Source organism: Dipodomys spectabilis, unplaced genomic scaffold (genome assembly GCF_019054845.1).
Source record: "Dipodomys spectabilis isolate Male_0828 unplaced genomic scaffold, ASM1905484v1 ptg000008l, whole genome shotgun sequence".
In the NCBI taxonomy this organism is placed as follows: Eukaryota; Metazoa; Chordata; class Mammalia; order Rodentia; family Heteromyidae; genus Dipodomys; species Dipodomys spectabilis.
Genome location: NW_024870685.1, coordinates 1,280,808 through 1,307,658, shown reverse-complemented (window position 1 = coordinate 1,307,658; position 26,851 = coordinate 1,280,808). Strand labels below are relative to the sequence as shown.

The 26,851-nt window shown below is 41.0% G+C and overlaps 1 pseudogene; it reads left to right on the top strand.

Moving 5' to 3' along the window:
* Positions 1–12,874: 12,874 nt before the first annotated feature.
* Positions 12,875–14,425, top strand: LOC122124730 (annotated as a pseudogene).
* The last annotated feature ends 12,426 nt before the right edge of the window (positions 14,426–26,851 follow it).

Genomic DNA, 26,851 nt, shown 5'->3' with positions numbered 1-26,851 from the left:
TACACTATGTGGAAAAATGAGCTTTACAATTTAGGCCGGGGGTGGGGTGAGAGTGTAGTTTTGGTGATGGGAGGAAAGGGATGGTAGGAAAAAACAAAGGAGGAAGTAACAATGATGATAAGAAATATACTTATTACCTAGCTTATGTAACTGCTGTGATCTGAGGATAATTGTTCAAAGCCACCAGGGACAGGGAAGTCCATGAGACTCTTATCTCCAATAAACCACAAGAAAATGGAAACCGTAACTGTGGCTCAAGCACTAGCCTTCAGCTGAATAGCTGAGGGACAGCGCTGAGACCCAGAGTTCAAGCCTCACGACCGACCATACACACACACACACACACACACACACACACACACATACACAAATCAGAGCTTCTTCAAATATTCCTGTTGGGGCAACTTGGCAGCCATATGCAGAAAACTCGAAGTGGATCTGTGCTTTCACTAATATCAACTAAAAATTGATTAACTACCTTAAAATCAGCCAAACTACTGTAAGACATAATAGGGATGATATTAGAACTTATAGGTACAGGCAGGAACTTCCTGAATAGAGTTCCTGGGGCAGAACAGATAGGAGATAGATCCAACAAATGGGACTACATCAAAGGAAAAAAAAATTCTGCACAGGCTAGGACATAGTCACTAAACTAAAAAGACAGCCAAGGAATTGGCAAAAGATATTTACCTGCAACACATCAGACATAGGGCTAATATTCAATGTATAAATGGATCTCTGGAAAGTACCCCTCCAAAACCTCATAAACCAATTACTAAATGGGCAGGGGAGCCAAGAAGAGACTTCTCAGGAGAAAATGTAAAGAATGGGAAAGAAACATATTAGGAAAGGTTCATCATCCCTCGCCATAAAGAAAATGTAAATCAAAGCAATCCTGAGATACAATCTTACCCAAATATTCTGAATTCTGACAACAAATGCTGATGGGGAAGTGGAGAAAAAAGGAATCCTACTGCACTGCTGGTGGGAATGTATACTAATACAGCAACTCTGGAAAGCAGTCTGAAAGTTGCTCAAAAATCGCAACACAGACCTTCCCTAATACCCTCCCTACAGCCATACCACTTATAGGCATCTACCCTGAGCATCATGAACCAGAATATGGCAAGGACACTTGCACAACCATGTTCCTTGCTGCTCAATTCACAGTGACAAGATATGTACACACCCAGATGCCCCACAATAAATGAATGGATCCAATAATTATGCTATCTATATACAATGAAATTTTACAGACAGAGCCATTAGAAAGAATAAAATAATGTCATTTGCAGGGAAATGGAAGGAAGTAGAATAAATGATGTTAATAAAGTTAAGCCAAGATCAAAGAGACAAATGGCACATTTTCTTCCTGATTATGTGGAAGTTAGATTTAAAACACAATGGGATATGAAAACTGTACAGGATTCTAGGCATCATGTACAGTGAGTACAGTAGGGGAAAGCCTTTGTAGAAAATCACCAAGTTATGATACACAAGCACCTCTTCTTATGTATATAAAACTATATATATATATGCATATGCATATATATATATATATATATATATATACTAAATTGAATTGTAAAGATAAAGAAACAAGGAACTTTTCTTAATTTCTCTTTTCATTTTCTGATGACTCTGTATTCTTTACCCAATATACACTATATATGCATGCATATCTGACAGAAGATGGGAGAAGGGCACAGAATCAGTGGAAAGTGGATGAAAAATTGCAGCCGCGGAGCCCACTGGCTCTACTGGACATTGATGAAAATAAACCATGCAACTTGCGGATTGACATGGGAGGGAGGGAATGGAACAGAATGGGGGAACAGATTAGACTATGTAAAAGGAAGGAAATATACTAGTTACCTGACATACAGAAAGAGAACCTTGCTGTATATCACCGCTAAAACAACAATATTTTTTCTAAAAGAAGAGAGCTCCCAAATGAGAACATACGAGAAAAGGGAAACAAAGAGCAGATAATTATGTTTTTTTAAGTCCTTGGTACCTGAGAGTTACAATCATTAGCTTTTTTCCTACCAACTGAGTCATACCTCTAAACCCAAAAGTCCTTACAATATTCCATTTTTTTCCCTTGATTTCTTCACATTTTCTATTTACTTTTTGTTTTGTGTGTGTGTGTGTGTGTGTGTGTGTGTGTGTGTGTGTGTGTGTGTGCCAGAAATGGAGCTTGAACTCAGGATCTAAGTGCTGTTCCTGAGCTTTATTTTTGCTCGAGTGCACTCTACCACTTGAGGCAAATCTTCACTTCTGGATTTTCTTGTGCAGTTTACTGGAGATAAAAGAATCACAGAGACGTTTTACCATCATTAGATTCAAATCATTATCTTCAGATCTCATCCTCTGGGATTACAGCCATGAGCCAAGGTACCTGGCTTATGAATTGTCGTTCTTTTTTTAACAAGCTGGTGACAGTGGCTCATGCCTGTAATCTTAGCAATTCAGGTCGCTGAGATCTGATAACGGAGGTTTAAAGACAACCTGTGTAAGAAAGTCTGTGAGACTATGATCTCATTAACTGGTTACCAAGAAACCAGAAGGGGCACTGTGATTCAAACTGGTAGAGTGATAGCTTTGAGCACAAAAGAGCAGGGACTGCAACCAGGCCCTGAGTTCAAGCACCACATAAAAAAAATAAGTAAAACGAATTTGCAATCGCTTGTGATCTCAACATCCTCAATTCGTGGTTTATTTAAAGCCAATTTGCATCTCAGTTTGCACTTATTTGGGGTGTAACTAAACTTGTATAACTGTTAAAAGAAAAAAATGAGCAGCTGTGTGCAGGTGGCTCATGCCTGTAATCCTACCTTCTCAGGAGGCTGAGAAATGAGGATGGTGGTTCAAAGCCAGCCTGGGCAGAAAAGTTCCCATGAGACTCCTATTACCAATTAATCCCTAAAAAGCAAGAAATGGCACTGTGTTTTAAACTGGTATGCTATACTGCTAACCTTGAGCAAAGGAGCTCTGGGACAGCACCCATGCCCTGTATTCAAGCCCCATATCTGAAGGAAAAAAAAAAAAGAGTTCAGTGCTGGGAAGGTGGCTCAGTGGTAGAGTTCTTGACTTGCATGTACGACCCTCTGGGTTTGATTCCTCAGTACCACATGAGCAGAAAAAGCCAGAAGTGGCACTGTGGCTCAAGTGGTAGAGTGCTAGCCTTGAGCTGAAGAGCTGAGGGACAGTGCCCAGGGCAAGAGTTTAGGAACCATGACCCACAAAAAACAAACAAACAACAAAAAGGGTTCAAACATTTAAATGGTGTGTACAATAGACTATACACTAAAGATGAAAGATTATACGAATGAATTAATAATTAAAATGATCAACATTGTTTTGATTTTGTAAGTGGTGGATGTAGCAGAGAAAGTGATAAGAAATAATTATTCATTCTAACCACTCTTGTATTGTTTTAAACTCATTTACTACTTTTAAACTAAAGGAGCACATAAGTATCATTTTACAGAAAAACAAAAGTTGTACATGTATTTTAACCTGAATTCCACATTTTAAAATTTGCCTTTTAGTAAACAATCAGTATATTTTTATATAAACTACTAGTAATCCCTTTAATACTTCAGGTCATTCTAGTATTTGATTATATCATAAGTCCTCCCTTCTTTCTTTTCTTCATTCCATTCCTTCACATCCTTTCCTCCTTTCTATCCTAGCAATTAAACTCAGGGCTTCATGCATTTTATGTAGGTGCTCTACAAGGTGAACCATATACCTGCGCTTTTTGCTTTAGTTACTTCTGTTTTGTTAGTCATGTGGATTGAACTCTGGGCCAATACACTGTACCTGCACTCTTCAGCTAAAGGCGAGTGCACTACTGTTTGAGCCACAATTCCACTTCTGGTTTTCTATTGGATTATTGGAGGCAGGAATCTCACAAACTTTCCTGCCTAGAATGGCTTTGAGCTGTGATCTTCAGACCTCAGCCTCCTGAGTAAATAAAAGTACAGGCATGAACCACCTGTGCCCAGCTCTGCTTTAGCCATTTTTATGGCAGGGTTTTCTGTTTATGAGCAGGCCAGAATGGATCACAATCCTTCTCTTTACCCTTTCTGAGTAAATGAAATTAAAAGCACAATGATTTTGGTTCAGATATTGATTGAGATCTGCCACGCCACATACACTTGGTTGAAACTTTTGGAATGAAAAGTTCTGGACAGGAGTGGAGCCTGGCATAGACTCAAGCCCCAGGCATCCCCCAGGAGTTGGTGGAGAACTGGATTCCCTAAAAAAGACAATCTGGTCAGACTTAACCCGTTGTTCTCTGAGAAAGAGAAGTTCCAGTGTGACTGCTGCTCACCACAGTGACCCAGGGCCCAGTGGCAGGATGCCTGCCCTGTGCCCTGACAAGTCCCACCTGGGAGAGCGTTTGTCCTGCCTCCAGGCCAGTTCAGGCCTGCCATCGTATACAATACCTCTTGTTTCCTCCTCTAACAAGCAGCTCAGTATCCAACCACCTTTGGAACTCAGTCCGAGAGGCACAATGGAGAAGAAGCTGCCGAAGCAAGCGTTTGGAAAGGAGCAGAGATCACAGCAGGCAAAGCAGCCATGAAGATGTGTCTGCAAGGAGTCCTTAGCTGGGTTCAGCAAAGAGAGGCCAGCGCAGGTGGGCAGAGCACTTCCATAAAGCTGCCTGTGGTGGATAGATGGCTTCTGATTTGACATCGACAACAGAATAAGGGACTGCAAGTTCAATGAATAGTCTCTGGCCAGAGAAACAAGGTCAAACGCTTGTTTCTGTACTTCCAGTGGTTCCTGGTATTTCCAGCTGAGTGGACATCTTTCTGTGACCAGTGGGTGTCACGCCACCTTCTGCGGAGTCTGCGTGAGAGATTGTGTTGGACAAAGAGCTTCAAGGAAGCATGCCACCAGGAAGGGGGTGTTGGTTCAAGGCTTCTCTTATAGCCTCTACCTTTATTCTTACTATATTCTTCTTGGCTGTACATTTGTTGCCTTTATTCTCATTTTGGCTATTTTTTTATTGATCCACGAACAGAGCATGTTGTATTTTTTCAGTCCAATAGAGATGGCTTCTCTAAGTAATAAAGACTAAGGCCAAATATTAAATGTGGGCAATCCCCCAATCAATCTATCATCTGATGTGACGTTGCCTCCAGAAACTCCTACAACTTCACAAGCGGTTTTACAGCTCACGCATAGTAAATATAGAGACTTAAATTTTTCAGATATGTCCAACAGACAAAATCAATAAATTAAACTAAGTTAGAAAGAGTTATCCTAGTAGTTTAGAGAGTTCTAAAAAAGAAGAGACCTCTGATTAGATAAGAAAAAGAAAGATTCTCTCAACAGTTATGATTAAGTTTAGTCCAACTTACGTTATGGGGAATAGATGGTGTTTTCACACAAAATATAAAGTTAGTAACATATTTCCTGAACCAACCAAGAACCATTTCCTTATAGAGGAGCTTATAAAGATGAAATTAGTTGGATAAAAATAAAATTAAAAAGAGTATAATGTAAGTACAGCCTTGTCTTAACTTTGTTAATTATTAAACATAAAAAGGCTGAATAGATGATGTATTCTATTAAACAATATGCTAGACTTGTTTCGCACCACTTAGCTTAAACAGTTGGTGGGATAGTCATTAATTTTCATGTAATTCATCAATGCTTTGCCTTTAAAAAAATTTGATTACGTGCTTAAATAAACAAAGAATCTATGTCACAATCACACACTGTATAAAAATGTTAATTCTCCTCAATAAAGATACACTCAGATGCAACTCTTTTGAGTCTGTGTCTGTTTGTCACTTCGCCGACTCCTTTGCCCACCTATCCCGAGATCACTGTCCCATCGGTCCCAGTGCTCCGGCCGAGCTGGTCTGTCCCAGAGATCCAATAAAGTGAATGTTTGCCTAGGCTAGCCTTAAATCCTAATAATCCTCTCTGCAGCTAGCAATTCAAGTGTGAGCTACCATGCCTGTCCTAAATTTCTGGTGACTAAAACATATGAACAATGTTTTAATATTTTTAAATGTTGAATTTGGGGACAATGAGTGCTTTTACTTGCCTAGTTTCAAATTTCACCAAAAAACCCAAGTATTAACTTTTGGTTTCCTACATAACATTAAATAAGCAGATAAACTTTAAAAAGTAATTAACTATTTAATGAAAAAAAGCTAAACAATAATCATCCTTACCACTGTAACTTTGGACTTAACAACTTGTCAAACATTGTTTACATCATAGTTGTTTTTTCTGGGCAGTATTTTCGATAAACAGATCATTCCACCCCCAGGGTGGATGGCCAAACAGCCTATATCCACAGGAGTGAAAGCCAGGCCATAGGCCAACACACTAAAGGAAGACATGGTCCGGAAGTATTGTAGGTGGCAATGTCCCAACATATGGGACAGCTTAAATAGAACTTTTTCTTAGGAAAGATACTCTATTAAGCCATACTTCTTCTTCTGGGTTTATCACTGCTTAATTGGAGACAAGTCTCATGGACTTTGTTGCGTGGGCTGGTCTGAAATCATGATCCTCAGATCTCAGGTTCCTAAGCAGCGAGGATAATAGGCATGAGCCAGCAATATCTAGATTACTTATTCCTTTAATAAAAATAAAATGGCTACAGCATGGTTTAACAGAGAGCATGAATCCTTTCCTGAGTCTTAGAGATCTTCTGACTAGAAGCAGAACAGCAAACTGACATGTGGGAAACTGAGTCTACCATATGAAACCATTTTCCAAAAGAGTATCTGGCTCATCAGTTTGGCTTCTGGACTCAAAATTAACATTCAATTCTCCACTGAAGTAGAGGGTATCCATTGCATGCTCTGCAGCATCATAAATCACTTGCTGGTCATTAAAAACCCCTCTTTTCAATAGGAAATGCTCAAAAAATTGTGTTCATTGAATAATCATGACAACCTTAGGAGATGGGAAATACCAGTATCCAATTGTATATTGTGGTGCTTGAACTCAGGTCCTGTTCCTGATTCACTTTCTAGAACTCTACTTCTTGAACCACAGCTCCATTTCTGTTTTTGTTTTTGTTTAGTTGGTCATGGAGCTTGAACTCAGGGCCTGGGTGCTCTCCCTGATCCACTTTCTAGCACTCCACCACTTGAGCCACAGCTCCATTTATGTTTTATTTTGTTGTTGTTGTTAGTCTTGCTAGTCATGGGGCCTGAACTCTGGGACTGGGTGCTGTGTCTCATCTCTTCAGGTTAAGGGTAGCATTCTACCATTTGAGCCATAGTGTACTTCCGGCTTTTTCTTCTTATGTGATTCTGAGGATTCCAACCGAGGGCCTCATGCATGCAAGGAAAGCACACTTCTACTGAGCCACCTTCTCAGCCCACTTATGGTTTTTGAGGGATTAATTGGAACTAAGAATCTCATATGGCCTTTTCTGCCTATGCTGGCTTTGAAACACAATCCTTCCATCTCAGCCTCCTGAGTAAGATTGTAGGCATGAGCCACCTGTTCTTGGCTCCATTCACATTTGTATACAAGTGAATAAAGCTCAGTGATATAGTGTCTTCCTCTTTAACCAAAAGCAGGTAAGAAACCAGAATTTTATTTGAAATTCACTTGAATTTGAGTCTATATTCTTAACAACCAGGCTGTAAGTTATTTGATCTTTGCACAAGAGTGTTAGTAGATATAGAACACATGTCATGATTTTTCTATTTCAAATGGCCCATGACAGATAGTTGGGCATGGTGGTGTAAGCCTGTAATTCCATCACTTGGGAGGCTGAGGCAGAAACACATTAAGTTCAAGGCTGTCTTGGCTATGTAGTGAGATGCCATCTCAGAAGGGCAGGAAGGAAATGGCTCCTGACTATATAAGCCTTAGCAATTACTTTCCCATCTTCTGTGTCAACAAAGAAAAGCCTAAGACTCTCCAAGGCCAAACAGAAAGCATGGCCAAAAAGAATTTCCCAAAATACCTGGATACCAGCTGTGTCGACTCATTCTTGGGCCAATACAGTGTCATCCAAAGGCATTTTTGAACAGTTGGATGTATGACCCCTTCTCCCTCTCTTCAGAAAGCACTTAAGACATTGGCAACTGTAATATTAAGTGACTAGCAGGTGTCACATGGTACCTGAAGACACTAATGGTTCATGGTATACATTCTGTGAATTAGAACTTATTAAGTTTGCTGCCAAAGCTGCAGCAGGTGCAGTACCAGTTGGGAGAGGACAGCAGTGTCCATAGCTTGAGCCCTATGACCTACTGAGTGCACCATTGAACCCAGCAGCCCTTCATAAAAGGCCAGGAAAGAAGGCTGGATTGACATAGAACCTTACCTTCCTTCTCAGGGGGCCACCATGGTTCGTGAGGCTCCTTTGGTGTGGCATGCTACCGTCACCTCACTTCTGCTTCCTGGAAGGATAAGTCTGACCATATGCCTGTGTCACTTCACTCCCACTTCCGGTCTGGGTGGGTAAGGCCATTTGACTGCACACCTCACTCCTGCTTCTGGTCTGGGTGAGTGGGGGCTGTGGGCTTTCACCACAACACTCCTGCTTCTGGTCTGGCTGGGTAGTTGCCATTGTCTGTGTCACCTTACTCCTATGTCCCCTCTGGATGAGTGGGGGCCGCATGCCTGTGTCACCTCACTCCTCCTTCCAGTGTGAGTGAGTGGGGTCCTCATGCTTGTGTTACTTCACTCCTGCTTCCGGTCTGGGTGGGTCCAGATTGGCTCTGAGCTTCTTAATCCCTGTAGATGCTGTTTACCAGCATGGATTGCAGCCCAAGCAAAGCATGACATTAAGGGATTAGAATGGCACCTTGTTAGGTTTGAGAACTCTTTTATAAAATTGTGTGTGTGTGTCTATGCACATCATGTGTGTAACCGTGTTCACTGATCTTGGGGTTTGAACTCAGTGCCTGAGGTCTATCCCTGAGGTATTTGATCAACATAGAACTCTACTGATTAAGGCACAGCTCAGCATACAGCTTTTTTGTGGTTAATTGGGATGAAAAGTCTACCAGATTTTGCTGTCTGGGCTGGCTTTGAACGACTATCCTCAGATATCAGACTTTTCTGTAGATAGGATGTATAGGTGTGAGCTACTGGAACCTCTCTCTTTGCTCAATTGCTATCCAGAGAGAAATATGCATGGCAAGCATTCCAGAGGAAAAAGAATTGAATTCTTCCAATGAGCAATGGTGAAAATACTCAGGTTCTAGCCCAGTGTTGGTGGATCAAGCCTGTAATTCTATCAATTCAGGAAGCTGAAATCTGAGAATTGCCGTTAGAAAGTGTGTGGAGGACTGAGTCCTTAAGACTCTTTATCTACAATGAACCATCACAAAACCGGAAGTTGAACTGTATCTCCAAGTTGTAGAGAGCCAACCTTCAGTGAAAAAGCTCAAGGAAAGCACTCAGGTTGTGAGATCAAGCCCAGTGACTACAAAAAATAATGAGAAATATACCTGGGTATTCAGTAAAAGTTTTCCATTTTAAATATCACTTTCCCATTATATTTAGCTCTGTCATAGGTGCATGAATCATAGGGGAATAAGAAGCTTGGCTAAAAAATATAGGCAGCATTGTGCGGGGGAGGGGGGCAATGCATGCGTACATGCACATTTGGCAGTCCTGAGGCTAGACCCTAGGGTCTTCTTCTCTTGCTTGGCTTTTTATCCATCAAGGCTGGTATTCTGCCACTTGATCTACAGCTCTATTCACAGATTTGTTTTTATTGTTAATTGGAGATAACAGTTGTACATACTTTCCTGCCTGTGGTGGCTTATTCTAAAACATGACTATTTTGAATCCTGCTGTAAAAAATGTGTGTGCACACAGCTCCACTATAACGCTGACTTAAATTTCTTCAGGTGTATATGTAGGATTTCCTGGGTGGAATTTCCACACTGATTTCTGTTGTGGCTACATTGATTCACTTAATGGCCAACACTGTGTAGAGTGTCTTTCTCCACCTCTTTGCCAGTATTTGTGTATTCTTTGATAATAGGCATTCTCATTAGGCAGAGATGGAACTTCAACATATATTTGATTTGCATTTCCTTGATTGCTAAAGACATTGAATATTTTTCGTGTATTCTGTAGACATCTATATTTAATTTGGGACCTATCTAGTCAATTCACTTACCTATTTATTGATAAGATTATTTGTTCTTTTCCCTTAATGTTCTTTGTGTGTTTCATATTTTGAGTCTATACATTCTAGACGTTAGGATTTCTTCTGTTACTCGAAAGGCAGGAGTTTAGGCTTATTTCACTTATTCTTACCAAAAGACACCTTGTAAGCTTCAAGTTACTTAATCTATGATTGATTTAAAAATGAGCTGACAGAATTAACTCTCAGAGTGACTGCCAACAAGTACAAGTTTTGAACTCAGAATTCAGTGTCTACAAAGAGAGATATATTTTAGTATTTTAAATAAAAAAGAGATGTATATTAGTATTTTAAATCAATAAAAGCTAATCAGCTACATTTTCTCAAAATATGTAACTCTAAATATTTCACTACTCGTCAAGATAAAACTATTGCAAATTTTAGCACAAATTAACAATTTTACGGTCTATTTATTTCCTTGGCAATCATTCAAGCTAGCCAAATTGAAAAAAATACTATTTTGACCAGTTGCTGGTGGCTAACATCTGCAATCCTACTACTGAGGAAGCTGAGATCTGAGGATTGCAGTTCAAAGCCAGTCTGGTCAGGAAACTCTGTGAGACCTACTTCCAAAAAACCACCAGAAAACCAGAAGTGGTGCTGTGGTTCAAGTGGTAGAGCACTCTCCTTGAGCTGAATAGCTGAGGGACTGTCCCCAGACCAAAAGGTCAAGGCCAACAACCAACCAAAACAAACAAACAAAACAAGAAGAAAAAAAGAAAAAAAACCAACTGTATGAAGAGGAAGAATCTCCAAGTTTTTATTCAAATTTTTAATGCTTGTGGCAACTGTTTTCATTTGGTAAAAAGTGGACAGCTTATATATGTCATTGTGATAAATTTGCTACTATGTGGTTGCTTTTCTCCTATTTATAGTTTTATTCATCTAACATTATTGAAGATGAAAAATCCATGAAGGGCAAGACATATTATTTGGCAAAACTGGTCAGTTAAAATGACTAGTACATTCTAGTACTTTGGCAAAGAAGCTGTCATTTTTATTCCCTCCCCAGGATTTGAACAATGAAAAAAAAATGTCTTGACTTTTCCAAAAAGTGAGTAAGACTGCTCATACTGAAATAATTAGAAGATAGTGAAAAGAAAGTTTAGGGTGCATAATATGTTTAATTTTTAACCTTTCTCACAAAAAACTTCCAAGAAACTTAACACACATTTGTTATATTTATATCAAAGAGTCCACTGCAGGTGCCTGACACCTATAGTGTGCAACTCAGGAGGATGAGATCTGTGATTGAGATTGGAGCCAACCTGGAAAAGCAATAATTGCATGGATGATGCCTCCTACTATTATATCATGTCTTTTCCTCCAATCCTCAAAGTGAAGCTGTCTCCCCACATGACCATCCTTCTGATTTATTGACATTATCATTTTGATTTATGGTTTTCTCCAACAGCATGACATGTGCATGGAGGCAGGCCATTCACATCTGTATTCACATCTGTCTCTCTAGTTGCCTACAATAGTGCCTGGTCCTCAGTGCTTAGTAGTCTTGTGAGGAGATGAGCCTGTTCTGCTCATGAAATCTCAAAGTTCAATCAGGAAAGCTCATCAAGCTGTGGTCTTATGGTAAATCGTCATTTCTTCTAAATATTATGTTTTCCTCCCTGTGTATCTAAGTCCACCTAAGGGTGAGATCAGTGCCTGACACCTATCGGTTGTGATAGCAAAGGTAGCTATGACATCATAGAAGTTTATTGTGAAGCTTCAGGAAGACCTGATAACTGAAGCACCCAAATTGGTAGGTTCCTACATCCTGGAATACATTCCACATATCTGCAATCAAACCATCATTCATTCTCTGCTGGGCTCAGACTCATCATATGTTTCCCTTCTCTATTTAAAATAACGAAAAATGTGTTTTTGATATGTTATTGAATTATTGAAATGTGCCTCCAACCAAAAAAATAATTCCATTAGTGGAATGTAAATATAAGGCATGGATAAAAACAATCATAAAAACTCCTAGGGAAAAGATCAAAAGTGGTAGCTACTACAAAAGTTGTTTCTTAATCCCAGCACTGGTGTCTCACACCATAATCCTAGTATAATGTAAACTAATGAAACTTTTCTTTTTGTACCAGTCCAGGGGCTTGAACTCGTGGCCTGGGCACTGAGATCATTTGATGAAGGCTAGCACTTTACTACTTGAGTCATACATAGCCACACTTCTAGTATATTTGGTAGTGTAGTGGAGATAAGAATTTCACAGGCTTTTCTACCTATGTTGGCTTCAAACTGTGATCCTCGATGTCAGCCTCTTGAGTAGGATTACAGGCATGAGCCACCAGTCCCCAGCTAAAAGTTATTTTTGTAAGATATAAAAGTTTACTTATACGGGGGAAGAGAGGGGGAGTGCGACAGCGGTAGGGGAGGGCGGGGGGGAGGGCAGAGCCTGAGTGTTCCACACATCCCGCACCAGCGCCTCGTGGCACGCCCCACTCTCCTCCCACGGCTGGGACAGCTGCAGTCCTCTTGGTCCTCGCGGTCCTCAGGGGCCTGTGCATCAGCAGCGGCAGCAGCAGGCAGCCAAAGCGGCCCACCTACCCTGCAACCCAGGCCTGGCCGGCGCAACAGCAGGTGATGGAGTAGCTGGCTGCCAGTGTAGCAGAGAAGCACTGAATGAGCCAACCCTGCCGTTCCAGAGGAGCCCAATCCCGTGCCGCATCCATCAGTCCCACCGACTCAATGAGTGAACAGAGTATCTGTCAGGGAAGAGCTGCTGCATTGGTTTGTGATGATGCCAATAAAAGTGGGTGCCAGCTGTGGTTCAGCTGGGTTCAGCAGAGTTCATATCTATCACCATACATGCAACAACACATTCAGAGTGCTGGGCAGGAAGATCCAGGATCATCAGTTGGTGATCAGTTGTGCCATCCCCAAAGGATTAAAGTATAATCAAGCAACACAGACCTTCCACCAGTGGCGAGATGCCAGGCAGGTATATAGTCTTAACTATGGCAGCAAAGAGGATGCTAATGTCTTCGCAAGTGCAATGATGCATGCCTTAGAAGTGCTGAATTCACAGGAGGCAGGACCAAAATTGCCTAGATAAAATTCACAACTGACTGATCAAGTTCAAAATGGCCCATCCCAAGAAGAGTTGGACATCCAAAGAAGACAACTGCAAGAACAGAAACGTCAGAAGGAGCTGGAGAGGGACAGGCTGGAGAGAGAAAGAATGGAGAGGGAAAGACCAGAGAGAGAGAGGCTGGAGAGAGGTTGGAAAGAGAGAGGTGGAGCAGCTGGAGGGGGAGCAGCTGGAGCAGCTGGAGCAAGTGGAATGGGATCAAGAGAGCAGAGTGCCGAGTAATGCCACCTCTGCCTTTGTGGAGACCCCTGTAAACTCTGAGCTGGGAGACCCCTCTGCTTCTGAGTCAGGCTTTCAGGAAGTCTCTGCTGTAGGAGGCTCCAGCCCCCCAGGGTGTTATCTTGGGACCACGTGCACCTCCATCTCCTCCAACACTCCCACCAGGTCCAGCCCAGGCCTCTGTATTCTCTCCTCCCCCAGAACCTCCTCCTTCACCCCACTGCTATCCATTAGCCCTCCTCCCCCACGCACTCTTCCTAATCAAGACCCTCTCCTGTACCACCTCCTGCCCGGCCCTTCCTGCATCCAGATTTTTTTTCAGGATCCTTTTCAGAAGACAATCTTCCTTTAATTGGACTTGCAGTTGCGATTGCTGGAGCCAAGCTTAGGAAATTGTCACATGTGGAAGATGCCTCTTTGCCCGGTGTTCACAGATGTGAACTCCGTGTCAGCTAAAACAGACATGGGTGGTGGAAATGGACCCGTTCCCTTGGCAGGTAGCAGCTTAATGGAGGAAATGAGTCTCCTGCTGGCCAGAAGGAGGAGAATGGCTGAAAAGGGATCAACAATAGAAGCAAAAAATGAAGAATCAGAACCTGTAACTTCTAAGGTCTTATCAACAAGTACACCTGAACCAACCAGGAAACCTTGGGAAAGAACAAATACAATGAATGGCAGCAAGTCACCCGTCATCTCCAGATGAGACTCTCCAAGGAAAAATCAGATTGTTTTTGACAACAGGTCCTATGAGCCATTATAAGTCCACACCCTTGTCCTAGCCCAGTGCCGACCGGATCCAGACAGAAAGCCTTGACTGTGACAGACTGAAGCAGGATATTTTAGATGAGATGAGAAAAGAACTAACCAAGCTGAAAGAGGAGTTCGTTGATGCAATCAGGCAGAAGCTGAGCAAGTCAAATACTGCATAGAGAACAAACTAAGCAGAGATAAGACTTGAATCTGGAGAAAAACAAAAATTCCTAAAAACAACTGTCAACATCACCCTTACAGTTACGAGCTATCAGAAGAAAGAGGAAAAGGAGTCAAGGGAAAATCCCCATCCTCTGAAACCTTCTTAAGTTGTGACTCTGGAGATCATCTGTTTTCATCTCCATTTGCTGCTGCTTTGACCTTTACTGCAGGATGAAAAGAGTTATGTATGAATTTCCATAATATTTATGCAGAAAATATAAACCCATCAGGCAAGATCGCCATGCATTGAGATATTTTCATGTTGAAATGAAACCACACATTTCCCACAACCCACTGCTAAAATAAAGAGTAGAAAGGCTCATGAAGTTCTCCCCCCTTCCACATCCTCCCCTCTTTGAGTGCTGAGGAACTGAGCAAGCTCTGCTTTTGTATTGCATGTGTCTCTCTCAGGTTTGTCTTCCTATCGTATTTGGTATTCCATGACTAATTGAGATCAGCGCTATGTAGGTTTAGATCTTAAGATGAGGAACAAATAGAATTGTACATGTTTTCAAAGGATGACATTTACAAGAAAGTGTCTGTAGATGACCAGGTCCGTCGTGAGGGATTGTAGAGTGATAGGAAGTCCAAGTAAGCCTTTAGTGGTTAATTAGAGAAGAGAGCATTAAGGACTTTCTTCAATTTTCAGCCTCCTGAATCTGGCATAGCTCTTCTCTCCAATTAACTTCCCCACAAAAGCCAAATGTTATGGTTAGTCCCATGTATGCACTGAGAGAGCATCTGAAATCCAATTTCTACTCCCAGGACAAGCAAAAATGAAAAAAATAATAAAAATAAAAGGAGGTGGAAGCAAGCACATATTAAAGTTTTAAAATGACCCAAATGTTGCTGGTCATGTGTGTAATCCTTACTACACAAGAGGCTGACATCTGAGGATTGCAGTGTCAAGTCAGCCAGGGGAGGAACCTGCTTGAGACTCTTATCTCCAGTTACACAGCACAAAACCTTGAGCTGTGGCAGAGGTGTTAAAAACACGAGCATTGATTGTGAAAGCTAAGATATAGATCCCAGAGTCAGAGGCGAAGCCGCAGGATCAATAACATTTTAAACGGAGAGAGGATGAAGAGAGGATGAAATCTCAGGTGCATTGGTCAAAGTTAGCCCATACAAGAAAGTCCATGAGGCTTTCTCTCTGTGTGCATCTATGTGCTATCCTATGGCTTGCAACTGTTTTGTTCAAGGATAGAGCTCCACCACTCCCAACTTTTCATTGATTAATTGGAGCTAAAAGTCTCATGGACTTTCCTGCCCTGGGTGGCTTTGAACCATGATCCTCAGATTTCAGGCAACTGATTCATTCGGGGCTTTGCATAAGGCTCATCTCCTATTAACTACCAAGAATTAAAAAAAAAATGAAGTTGAGCTGTGACTTAAATGGCAAACTGGGCAATCACTTTTTAGGACAGCACCTAGGGTCGTATTTCAAGCACCAAGACAAAACAAGTATATCTACAAGCTTTCCTTTGACTCATTTGGTAAGCCACTAGTCTTGAAGGAAAAGCTCTGGGATTGTATCCAGTCTCTGATTTGTAGCCCCATGACTGGCACATATACAATAAAAATTTTTTAAAAATGCAAAAAAAAATTTTAAATGGAAAAAAGAACATATTAACATTTTAAAATGAGCAATGGTTTTGTGGTTCATGTGTATAATTGGAGCACCTCAGGAATCTGAAATCTGAGGATCGGTGTGTAGCCAGACTACACAGAAAAGTACATTAGAATCTTATGTCCATAAGCCAGAAAAAAAGCTAAAAGCTGAGCTGTGGAAGTTGTAAAACATCACCCTTGAGCCAAAAAGCTAAGAAACACAAGGACACTTGTGGTTCTGTCTTGTAAACCTAGCTACTCAGGAGGCTGAGGTATGAAGATCACGGTTCAAAGCCTTCCTGGGAAGGAAAGTTCATGAGACTCTTATGTCCAATTAACCACCAGAAAACCTTAAGTGACACTGTGGGTGAAGAACTCGAGCATTCATCTTAAGCTGAAGAGCTCAAAGACAGCACTCAGGCCAAGAGTTCAAACCCTACCCTCCGTAAAAATAGGTAAGAAACAGCAATGAGGCCCAGAGATTAGGTCTACTGACCGCAATAAAAAAACATTGAGGTTGAAGGGAAGAGCTGGTTAAAAATATTAAAATTAGACAGAGGCTGGTTGCTTATGCCTGTAAATCCTAGCTACCCAGGAGGCTGAAATCCAAGGGCTGCAGTTCAAAGCCAGACCTACCAAATGTCCATGAGACTTGTGCATGTAATTACCAGTACGAGGAATTGAACTTGCCCTGTTTTACTTAAGGCTAGAGTCCTACCATTCCAGCTTTTTGGTGATTAATTGGAGATAAGAATCTCAGACTCCAGCTGGGAAGTTGGCTCAGTGGTTGAGTGCTTGCCTTGCGTGCATGAGACCCAGGATTTGTTTCCTCAGAACCACATATACAAAAAAAGCCGGAAATGGTGTTGCAGCTCAATTGATAGAGCACTAACCTTAAGCTGGAATGCTGAGGGACAACCCCTAGGCCTAGAGTTCAGGCCCCACAACCAATGGAAAATAAAAGAACCTCAGACTTTGCTGCTCAGACTGGCTTCAAACCAAGAGCAACAGATTTCAACTTCCTTAGTTGTGCTGGGCTTTGCCTGGACTTTTCAAAAAGAAAGAAGGTGGAAGTTGTGCTGTGACTCAGTTGGCACAACTGAGCAAAATCTCTGAGGCAGTGGCCAGTCTCTAGATTGAGAAAAAAAAAACATAAAAACTTTCAAAAATAAGTAACACAATGTAATACAAAAAATGTTAATATGATGCAAAGGAAAACTATGTTTCTTTTAAATGCAGCAAACAAGAACACACTACAAAATTTCAAAATAATATACTGAAAGTAAGGGGAAAGGAAAATTTTTAAAATTATGCAAATATTAAATCTAAACTGACATGACCAAAATCTAATGTTATCAGAAACTTATCTCTTACTTTTCTCTCACTTGTAATTGCTTACAAGCAATTGTCCCTCCAGTTTCAGCACTAGTATGGTGATTTGGAAATGACCTTTCTATGCAGCCTTGTCTGAATAGGGATCTTCCTTCTTTAGCCTCGAATTTAAACTACAGCCACTACCCTCATTTTAATTCACAAATCTTTTAAAACTCAAACTCAATATTCAAATGATGGATCATATGTAAAAGTATGAATAAACATCAGAGATCCACCAGAGATCCTCTGAGGAATACAATCATCACAGTAGAAGAGCACTGACCACTCAAGGCAGGTAACAGAAGGAAGATTTAGCATTTCTTTTTTTGGATGTGCAGGGGATTGAAAACAGGGCCTTATGATTGCTAGGAAGGAATACAATTCAGTGATATTAATTATATCCACACTACTTTGTAACCATTACCTCTGTTCGTGAACTTTCTTTTCAATACTGATGGAATCCACATAATCATTGAGTATTAATCACCCCCAATGACCTGCCCCAGAAACTTTTAATCTTCCATTTTTCTCTTATGAAATGGTTTAGTCAATATATTTCACATAATAGATTATTTTTGTGTCCATCGATGACAGATATATATTAATTGCAGCCTTTTGTGGATGAGTCATCATTTATGCATACCTCACGTTTTATAAACCTATTCATCGGATAGACACTCCAGGTGTTTACAACTCCTGACTATTGTAAACATTGCTGATGTTATCATTGGCATGTAAGCTATTGGTTTTTGTTTTCAGTTTTTTTGGGTATACAATGAGCAACGGAATTGCTGGGTCATGTGGTAATGCTATGCTATCTTAGAAGAATGTGTCAAATTCTAACATAATTGCTATATCACTTTCATCACCACAGAAATGTACAAATGGTCAATAAAATATACAAAAGTACTTCAAATCTTCCACAGCTGTGCCCTAAAGGATCATTTTCTTTTTTTACTTTTTACTTGGTTTTATTTAGGCCATGCAGGTCTTGAACTATGTAGCATTGTCTAGAGCTGAAGTGAGAACAATACCAAATGCCACTGACCCAGCCTCCAAAAACATTTATTCTGGTAGTCATTTTTTCTAGAGATAAATTTTAGTCATTATATGCATGTTAACTCTTTTAAAATAAGGTTTTGAATTTTAAAATGACATATAATTGTAATGACTCTGTGTACCATCTTTATTATAAGAAAAAATATATTTACTAAAACTATAAAAAGACAAAAAGGGTTTGAACTATCTGAGTTAAATGTCAGCTTCCCAGCAGAAAAATACATTACAATCACAGTCTGATAAAGACCCAAGCGAATTAACACAATAAGAGCTCATCTAAAGTAAAATGAAGAGCAAGGACTGGGGCAGGAGTAGAGCACTTGCTTGCCAAGCAGCCTCTGAATCAAAACCCCAGTACTGCCAAGGGATAAATAAAATATTAACACTTAAGAAAAGGTGCATATTATAGTATGATGGATGACATGGAGGTACACACCTGTACCTAGGCAGTAGAATTATGAAGTTAAGAACAGTCTTGGCTACATAATGAGACTCATCTTGAATAACATAGAATAAAATAAATCAAACTACATTTTTAAAGACTAAGGTGTAGTTTAAATATAATTCAAATCATTTTGCATGTGCAAGGAACTGATATAATGCACAAAAATTATGTGCTTTAATAACTACAATGTCAGTTTATCAGTGCAGTACAAGGTGCCCCTTGTCTGGAATCCATCCTAAGACAGTTGGTGCACCTGTCTTCTGGGATGGACTGAGGGCGTTGCTAGGCAAACAATATTTTGATCTCCATTCTTGGGTCCCACTTACAAATCTTTTTTTAGTAGACCCCCTACAAATCTCTCCCGTCCCAATAACAGCCTCCTGGCTTTCAAGTGAGGTTATCTTTGATATCTCTTAGGGCTCTCCACTCTTGGCTGGAACTGCTCTGTTCCTAGGCCCAAATTCAGCAGCTTGTTCTGAGAAGAGTGGTAGCTATTTTGCTAGCCAACTCTGTCCTCTGCAGTCTCCTCCTCAAATTAGTCTTTGGTATCAGTATGAATCTGCTCAGATGGTAGAGCCAACCTGGGCTGGCTTTGAACCCTGATCCTCAGATCTCAGTCTCCCTTGCACCTGGCATCATTTCTTCCTTCGAGGAATATTTCAGGGGGATAGAATAGCACAGCATCACATACATTTGTTAGGAATTGCCCCGGGGTGAGCCAGATGCTCAGACTCAAACCACTGACCTTGATATTGCCTTTGGTGTCCAATAGGATGTTGTTGGACTTAAGGTCGTGTGTGATTCTGTTTTGGTATAGGTGGTGAACAACACTTACAATTTGTATGATGAGCCTCCTGGTTTAATCCTCATATTGATGGCAGGATTTTCAGATCCACCCCAAGAGGTATCCCCTAATGGCCAGTTCCATGATGAGACATACATACTCTTCCTTCTCCATCACTTTAGTACAACCTAATCATGTGTTTGTGCCATACCGTCTTAAAAATGTTCACCTCATTCTTTATCCAATGATGAGGACTCTCACTTCTAGAGTATTTTAAATGCCACATCCTTGTCTGTGAGTTGGGGATGTGCCAGCTTCACTTGTCCATTGGTACCTTTGTGGATGAGCTCTTTCATCTGGTATTGTTCGTTGATCTCTTCCTTCAAGGAGCTTGAGCTTGATTTTTGTGTTCTTCCATCCTTCTGCTATTATGGCAGGTAGCATCCCTACCTAAAATAAACTAAATAAAATATTGGAAAACCCAGAAAAAGTAAAAAGAAATACCAAAATCCAAATGACAACCAGTCCCCACAACCAAAACAATCAGCTTTGAGTCAGTCCAGCGGGTCATCAAGCAAGATCTCCCAGATCTGTTAACTGACATAGGTTGGAACATGGTGGCTTCCTATATATCCTGCATGGCCTCACACCTTGGAGCAATCACAACCAGGCATAGTGATATCATGGAGGAAATGGACCAATCAGACTCTGGACCAGTGAGATCTGAGAAATAGTGGACCAATCACAGCCTGCCAAAATTGACACTCTAGCTCTTAGGCTTCAAAGACTGTTACTAAGGACTCCAGGTGGGTTTGAAGTTGCTCTGGTATTTATCATGGCATTTCTGAAACCACTAGGACAGTGGTCAAAATCCTCTGATTTTCTAGAGGACTACTGCATATTATAAATTGCTTCAGTGGAGACACTAGCTAATAGCCTCCATTCTTGATGGCCACCTTATCCTATGTCTTATTCCAGCAATGGCCCTGCACAAGGCCCCCCTCCTTCTCAAGGACACCTGTGTCCTACAACTTCCTCCTGAGAGACAAGTTCCAGGCTGGATTTGAGCCACAATCCTCACAATTCACCTTCCTGAGTAGTTAGGATTATAGGCCTTAGCCATCGGTAGGTACTTAGCTCATCTCTTACATTTGGAACAAGTATATTTGTTAGAAAGGTGGGTTTTCAATATGTCCTTTTAGCACCTTAAATTGTTTCCCTTGCTGTCTAATAGTTAACCTATTTTCTCATGAGAAAGTTTTCATAATAACATTGAAGATCACTTGGGTGTGATGAGTTGTGTCTGTGCTTTGGGAGGTTTTCTGTCTTTATTTAATTAAAATGTGTCTTAGTGTGGACCTGGGTAATTATGTTAATTGACTTTTTGAGCTGCTAGATTCCTGCATAGAAGGGTTCATGCTTTCAATCAAAATTGGGAAAGTATTGGTTATTATTCGTTCAAATACTATGTATTACTTTTTTCCCTCTGTACTTTAAACATATATACGTTATACATATATATTCAAATTGTATATTTGAATATACATATACATACCTACATATTTATATTACATATACATTTATATACATATATTTATTATCACACAGCTTCCACTTTTGTGATTGTTTATGGTAGGAAGTTTAATTGATCTATATTAGAGTTCGAAGTTTTCCTCTTTATTTCTAGATAAAAATATGCTTTTCTTGGCAAGGATATTGAAACAGCATCAAAGCACAGCTAGCCTCTCTCTCTCTCTTTCTCTTTCTCTCTCTCTCTCTGATTTCCTGCCTCTGTCAGGTTTTTGAGCACAGGGTCATTTCTTATTGGGTTCTTCTAGTGTGTGCTGTGATCTTTTGCAATGTCATGATCTGATTCAAAGGCCACGAGGTCTGCACCTGGAAGAGGAGCTGTTCCAAAGTCAACCTGCATGGATGCACCTGCCTGCCTCTGTCTTGATGTCAGAGCCCCTGTATCCACTTGGGAGGCCTTAGCAGATGCCCCTTTGACAGGACTGCTGGCTAGTGACTGTGGACAGCACAAGCACAGCCTCTTGTTTTACCTATCAGAAGTCTGCAGTGGAGCCTGGGGGTGTTCTTCTGTTGGAGGATATGCTTGGAGCAAGGCAGGGGTTGAATAAGCCTCACTGTGGCCTGACTTCTCGGGCACAAAAAAGGCCAAGTATTTCTCTGGGCTCTTTTCAGAATATATGGGCAGGTTCGGGAGCAGAACCTGAGCTCGGGGGCCCCTAAACACAGGGTGGGCAATGAAGCTGGGAGGGACAGGGCTGTCCAGGTTGGCACGGGGCAGATGATGAGCCTGTATTAGTAGTCTGCTGGCTTACAAATGAAAAGTGATGCGTGCTTGCTACCCAGACATATTCCACTAAGACTGGTTGCACCAGAGAGTCCCATGCAAGTGGGGGGAAACTGCTAAAGACAGCAGTAGATGGACGAGGAGCAGTTGGCGCTCTTTGTGGGCAATTCAATGCTGGCTCTGGCAGGGGGAATCTGAAGGTTCCCTAACTCTGCAGATCTAGGGAAACATGAGCCCAATCAGACACCAGGCTTGGCCAGCTGCACACTGGGCAGGCTGGTAGGTGAAACCTTGCTGGTTGGCTTTGCAGAGTCCTCAACCTGGCACACCTGCCAGCACAAAAAAACTGCCTAGCATCTCCTGAATCATAGAACTTTGGACAGCACCTCTCCTAACTTGGACATGCAGTGTCCAGCTGTCTAGAAGCTGCTATGGTCAGTGCAGGTCTGGGAGGAATGGCAGGCCTGCTGCTGGAGGGAGCAGATGCCCCTTCCAAGGCATCTGGGGGGAAGGGGAGCCCCTGGAAATAGGCTGGTCTGTCCTGCCCAAAGAGAACACCTCCAGTTTGTTTGACTGTTTGGTTGGATGGGGGGTCTCCCCTTGGGGACAGTGGTATTAGGAGACTGTGTTGGTGAGATTATCCCAAAATTAAACAGTCGCTGAGGGAGCAAAAGAGTAAAGCTTGCTGAACTGCCCATGGCAGGTGGAGTTAAGGTCATGACAGCTTTTCTCTTGAAAGATCCCGAAGCTTTGTCACCAGAAGACAAGTAACATCATGCTGGCATGGAGTCTAATGGTTTTAGGAAATTTATCAGAGAGCCGTACTTGGCTTGTATGTCACTCAATTGGGCTCACACTGGGTGGGAAGTTTGGGCTTTAGAGCTGGGCATGACAGCTTGATCTTTTTGATCCAACACCTTCTGGAAGGTGTTGGAATTTTAGGAGGTCTGAGTACATTATGAGATTATGTGTGTTCCTCTGAGCTTCATCCTTGGTTTGTGACAGGGATGAGCCCTCCTTTCCTGCTGTCATGGTGCCCTCAGGGTGTGGGCTGGTTTCTGGCAGGTAGAAAAGATTAATGTGCCTTCTAATCCCTGAGCCTCACCAGGAAGGGCTGTTGTTTGCAGGGAGGATTGTGTCATTGGTAGGTCTTTATGTTCTTTGAGTAAGGGAATCTACATACTTCAGAGCACATCTTGGCTTTCTCTCTAAATGTTTAATTTCTGTGGAAGACTGGTATCTAAAGGCCTAAAAGTTTAAGGCTCCAGAGGCTTTCTAGGTTTCCAGACATATCCAGGGATCCAGGGCTTGTTCATTTTCATCTTACAAAGACAGCTCTAACATCCTCCCTTAGTCATGGTATACTGAGTCCTTTGGCTCTGGCATAAATGAGGAAAGACAGGGCTGTTGCTAAGGAAAGCAGACAGGGATGCATTGTTGCTGAGAAAAGGCAGGCAGGCCCTCTGTTGTTACATAGTTTCATTTTATTTCCCATTGTTTGTAAATAAAGCCTCCTGATTGGACTTCAGGAGCTGTCCACGATCATTGCTCCATTACTTTTCCCTGCTCTTACCATACTGCCTTTCCATTTAAATTCATTTTTACTTTAAATTTTTGTCAGAAGCAAAGAGGCAATTAAAAAATCTATATGTAATGTTAATTTTTATTCTTTTTTTGGAGGGGGAAGTCGTGGGCTTGAACTCCGGGCCTGGACGATGTCCCTCAGCTCTTCACCTCAAGGCTAGAGCTCTACCACTTGAGCCACAGATCCACTTTCGGGCACTTTTCTGCTTATATGCTGCTGAGGAATGGAATCCAGGGCCTCATGCATGCAAGGCAAGCACTCTACCACTGAGCCACTTTCCCAACCCATAGTTTTTATTCTTGAATTACTAAAATTCATGCAGAACATGTCAATTCAAGCAGCATAAAATGGCAGACGGCATGAGTTTGATCTCTGTCCCTCTCCTGTGGCTGTCTTGCTCTACCCTAGGGTGACCACTCCTACTAGTTAGTTATGTATCTCTGCATCTAAACCAAATGTGCACAAAGGAGAAGCTATTAAAAATAGACTAGCCCACAGTTACCCAAGGTCCTCCAAACCTATCTTACTAAGAAGCCAAATTTCCAATTCACACTATGGAGAGTCAAACTTCTACACTCAGGTTCAAAGACCTGAACCAAGTCTGTGCTGGAACCACATGACTGAAGTTGGTAGCTCATTGTTCACTATGGAAGAAGTCTGCAATAGCTGGGAATCTGCTCTCTGCCTTTCCCACTAAGTCACAGTGTCAGGTATGAGAACTAAGGAGTTACACATGCCATTTAGAGGTTACTAGACTTTGGGTTTTAACTTTTGTAATTCCAAGTTTCACTTCAGATCAAATATTAGGCCTGCACAGCAGCAGCCCAAGAGAAAATGATGTCCAGAACTTTTGTAAGTGTTTCAGACTATTTGAATTTGCTTTTATTGATTTATCGTTTTTCCTACAATGCACACCTGTGGTCAAATGGGGGCTTTCTTAAGGCTTAAGGAATTTTTTATAACATCACAATGAAATTGAAATACACAGCTATAACTCTTTGTCTAAAGGAATACTGATGGATTTGGCCGTAGGAGAGTTCAAGCTGATTACCTCCAATATTCTAGGCAGGAGTTCTATTACATAAGTCCCCTACTCCAACCTTTGTTCTTCACTTTGAGCATATCAGCACACTGCCTTATGGATTTCAAGAATGCAGATGTAAACTATCTGTTAAGAATCTGTCTTTGGAAAGGATGATGCTTTCTTTTCTCTCACTCTTATAGATGTTAATAACCCATTTCATGGAGCTGTATGGCATAAGGCATTTTGCTAGAGTATCAGATGATTCTGAAGTGATACCACTATTCTTTTAACATCAATCATTCTAGATTTAAAGAAAAAGACCTTGAATATCTTGAGTAAATTGATGAGGTCTTTAAAATCCAAAAGTTAGAGCAGCTGTTCAGATTTTGGATTCCATGAAGTATCCTACTGGATTTAATTTTTAAATGAGAAAACAGCTGCTTTCATGACTCACCTAACTATAAAACTTTCTTGGTCTTAGTTACGTTGCATTTTAAGGTAAATGACAAAAGTGCCAACTTATTGACTTTATAAGGGACTCAGGATTACATAATTAAATAGTTGTCAAAATTTACTGAGTTGAATAGAGAACGTGCTTAATTTATATTAAAGTAGTAATGTATTGCCATTAATACAAGGATGGATTTTATTAGTAAATACTGAAAAGGAAAAAAAGTATTTCTATAGGGGATTCATCCTGGCAATAGTCACTTTGCAGTAGGCTGATCCTTCCTGCCTTCTTTCAAACGCATGTTATTGTTATATGTTATTATTCAAACGTGTGTTATTGTTTTAGTTCCTCTCAAGAGCTATGGGGCTAATCTTGGATTCCATTAAGAAAACACCAAAGTGCATATTGATATTATAACTTTTTATTTATTTATTTTCTTGTTGGTCATGGGGCTTGAACTCTGGGCTTAGGAACTATCCCTCAGCTCTTCAGCTCAAGGAGAACACTCTACCACTTGATCCACAGTGCCACTTCTGGTTTTTTGGTGGGTTATTGGAGAAAAGAGTCTCACGGACTTTTCTGCATGTTCTGGCTTTGAACCGTGATCTTCAGGTGTCAGCCTCCTGAGTAGCTAGGATTGCAGACGTGAGCCACCAGTGCCCGGCTCTGATATTACGATTTTTAAAGACCAAAAATGATCTATTGTATATTTCCAACAATACATAAAGTCCATAACAAATAAAGACTTTAATGTTATTTTAAGCAGTTGTGTAAGGGGGTTATAATTCAACAAATACGGACACCTCATATGCCTTAACTACTTCTTTGAATTTTCTCTTTATTGTCAAGTTAAAAAAAATTTGGATCCACTTTAGTGAAAATTTCCAATTGGACCCTTTGTCATGTAACCTCTGCACCTAAAAATACATAAGAATTCACTTTGTTTTTAAATTGTTGGAGCAAGTTCCAAGACCTCCACATATGTTGAATGGAAGTCACTGGTGTATGTTTGGCTCCTGCACATGACCAGCGTTCTAACAGGATCACACATGAGGGCATGGATAGTATTGAAGGACAAAATTTTGGGATCAAACACTAGGACCTGGCAGCCACCAAGGACAGAAGGCATTGGCTGATGCCCTTGTAGTTCCTGCAACACTGCCATGGCTGTAGCAATGGCATCATTCTGTGCACCTCGCATACCTGTAGAAACCTTGGCAACAGTCCTACAGGCTCAAGACTAAAAGAGCCAGTGGGTTCATGCCAACCTGTGATTGGTCCATTGCAGCCATTGTGAGTGGTCTCTGCAGTCCATTAAAGTGCTGGGATTTCCTGGTGACCTGCTGGACTCATTGATAATTTTGAGTGTGTGGTATTTTTTTTTTATTTGGAGGGGGGCTATGTTTTGTTTGGGTTTGAGTATTTCCTTTTGGTTATTGCTCTGTGGTTGTTATTTTCTTAGATAAATTTAGGTAGATTTACTTTTTGCCATCCTAGCAAAAGATGGGGGAACACAGTGAATTATCCTCAAGCTCTTAGGAAAAGGAGATTTTCAATGAACAAGACAGTATGAAGGAGATTATTTGCTATGGCCAGAACTTATATTTTCCCCATCCTTTGTGTTCATAGGATTGTCTGTATTATGTGTAAACAGGCTGCTCTACAAGGTATCTTTCCATGTCATACAGTAGGTATTACATGACACTATGTAAGTATTGTATAATGACAGAGCTTTC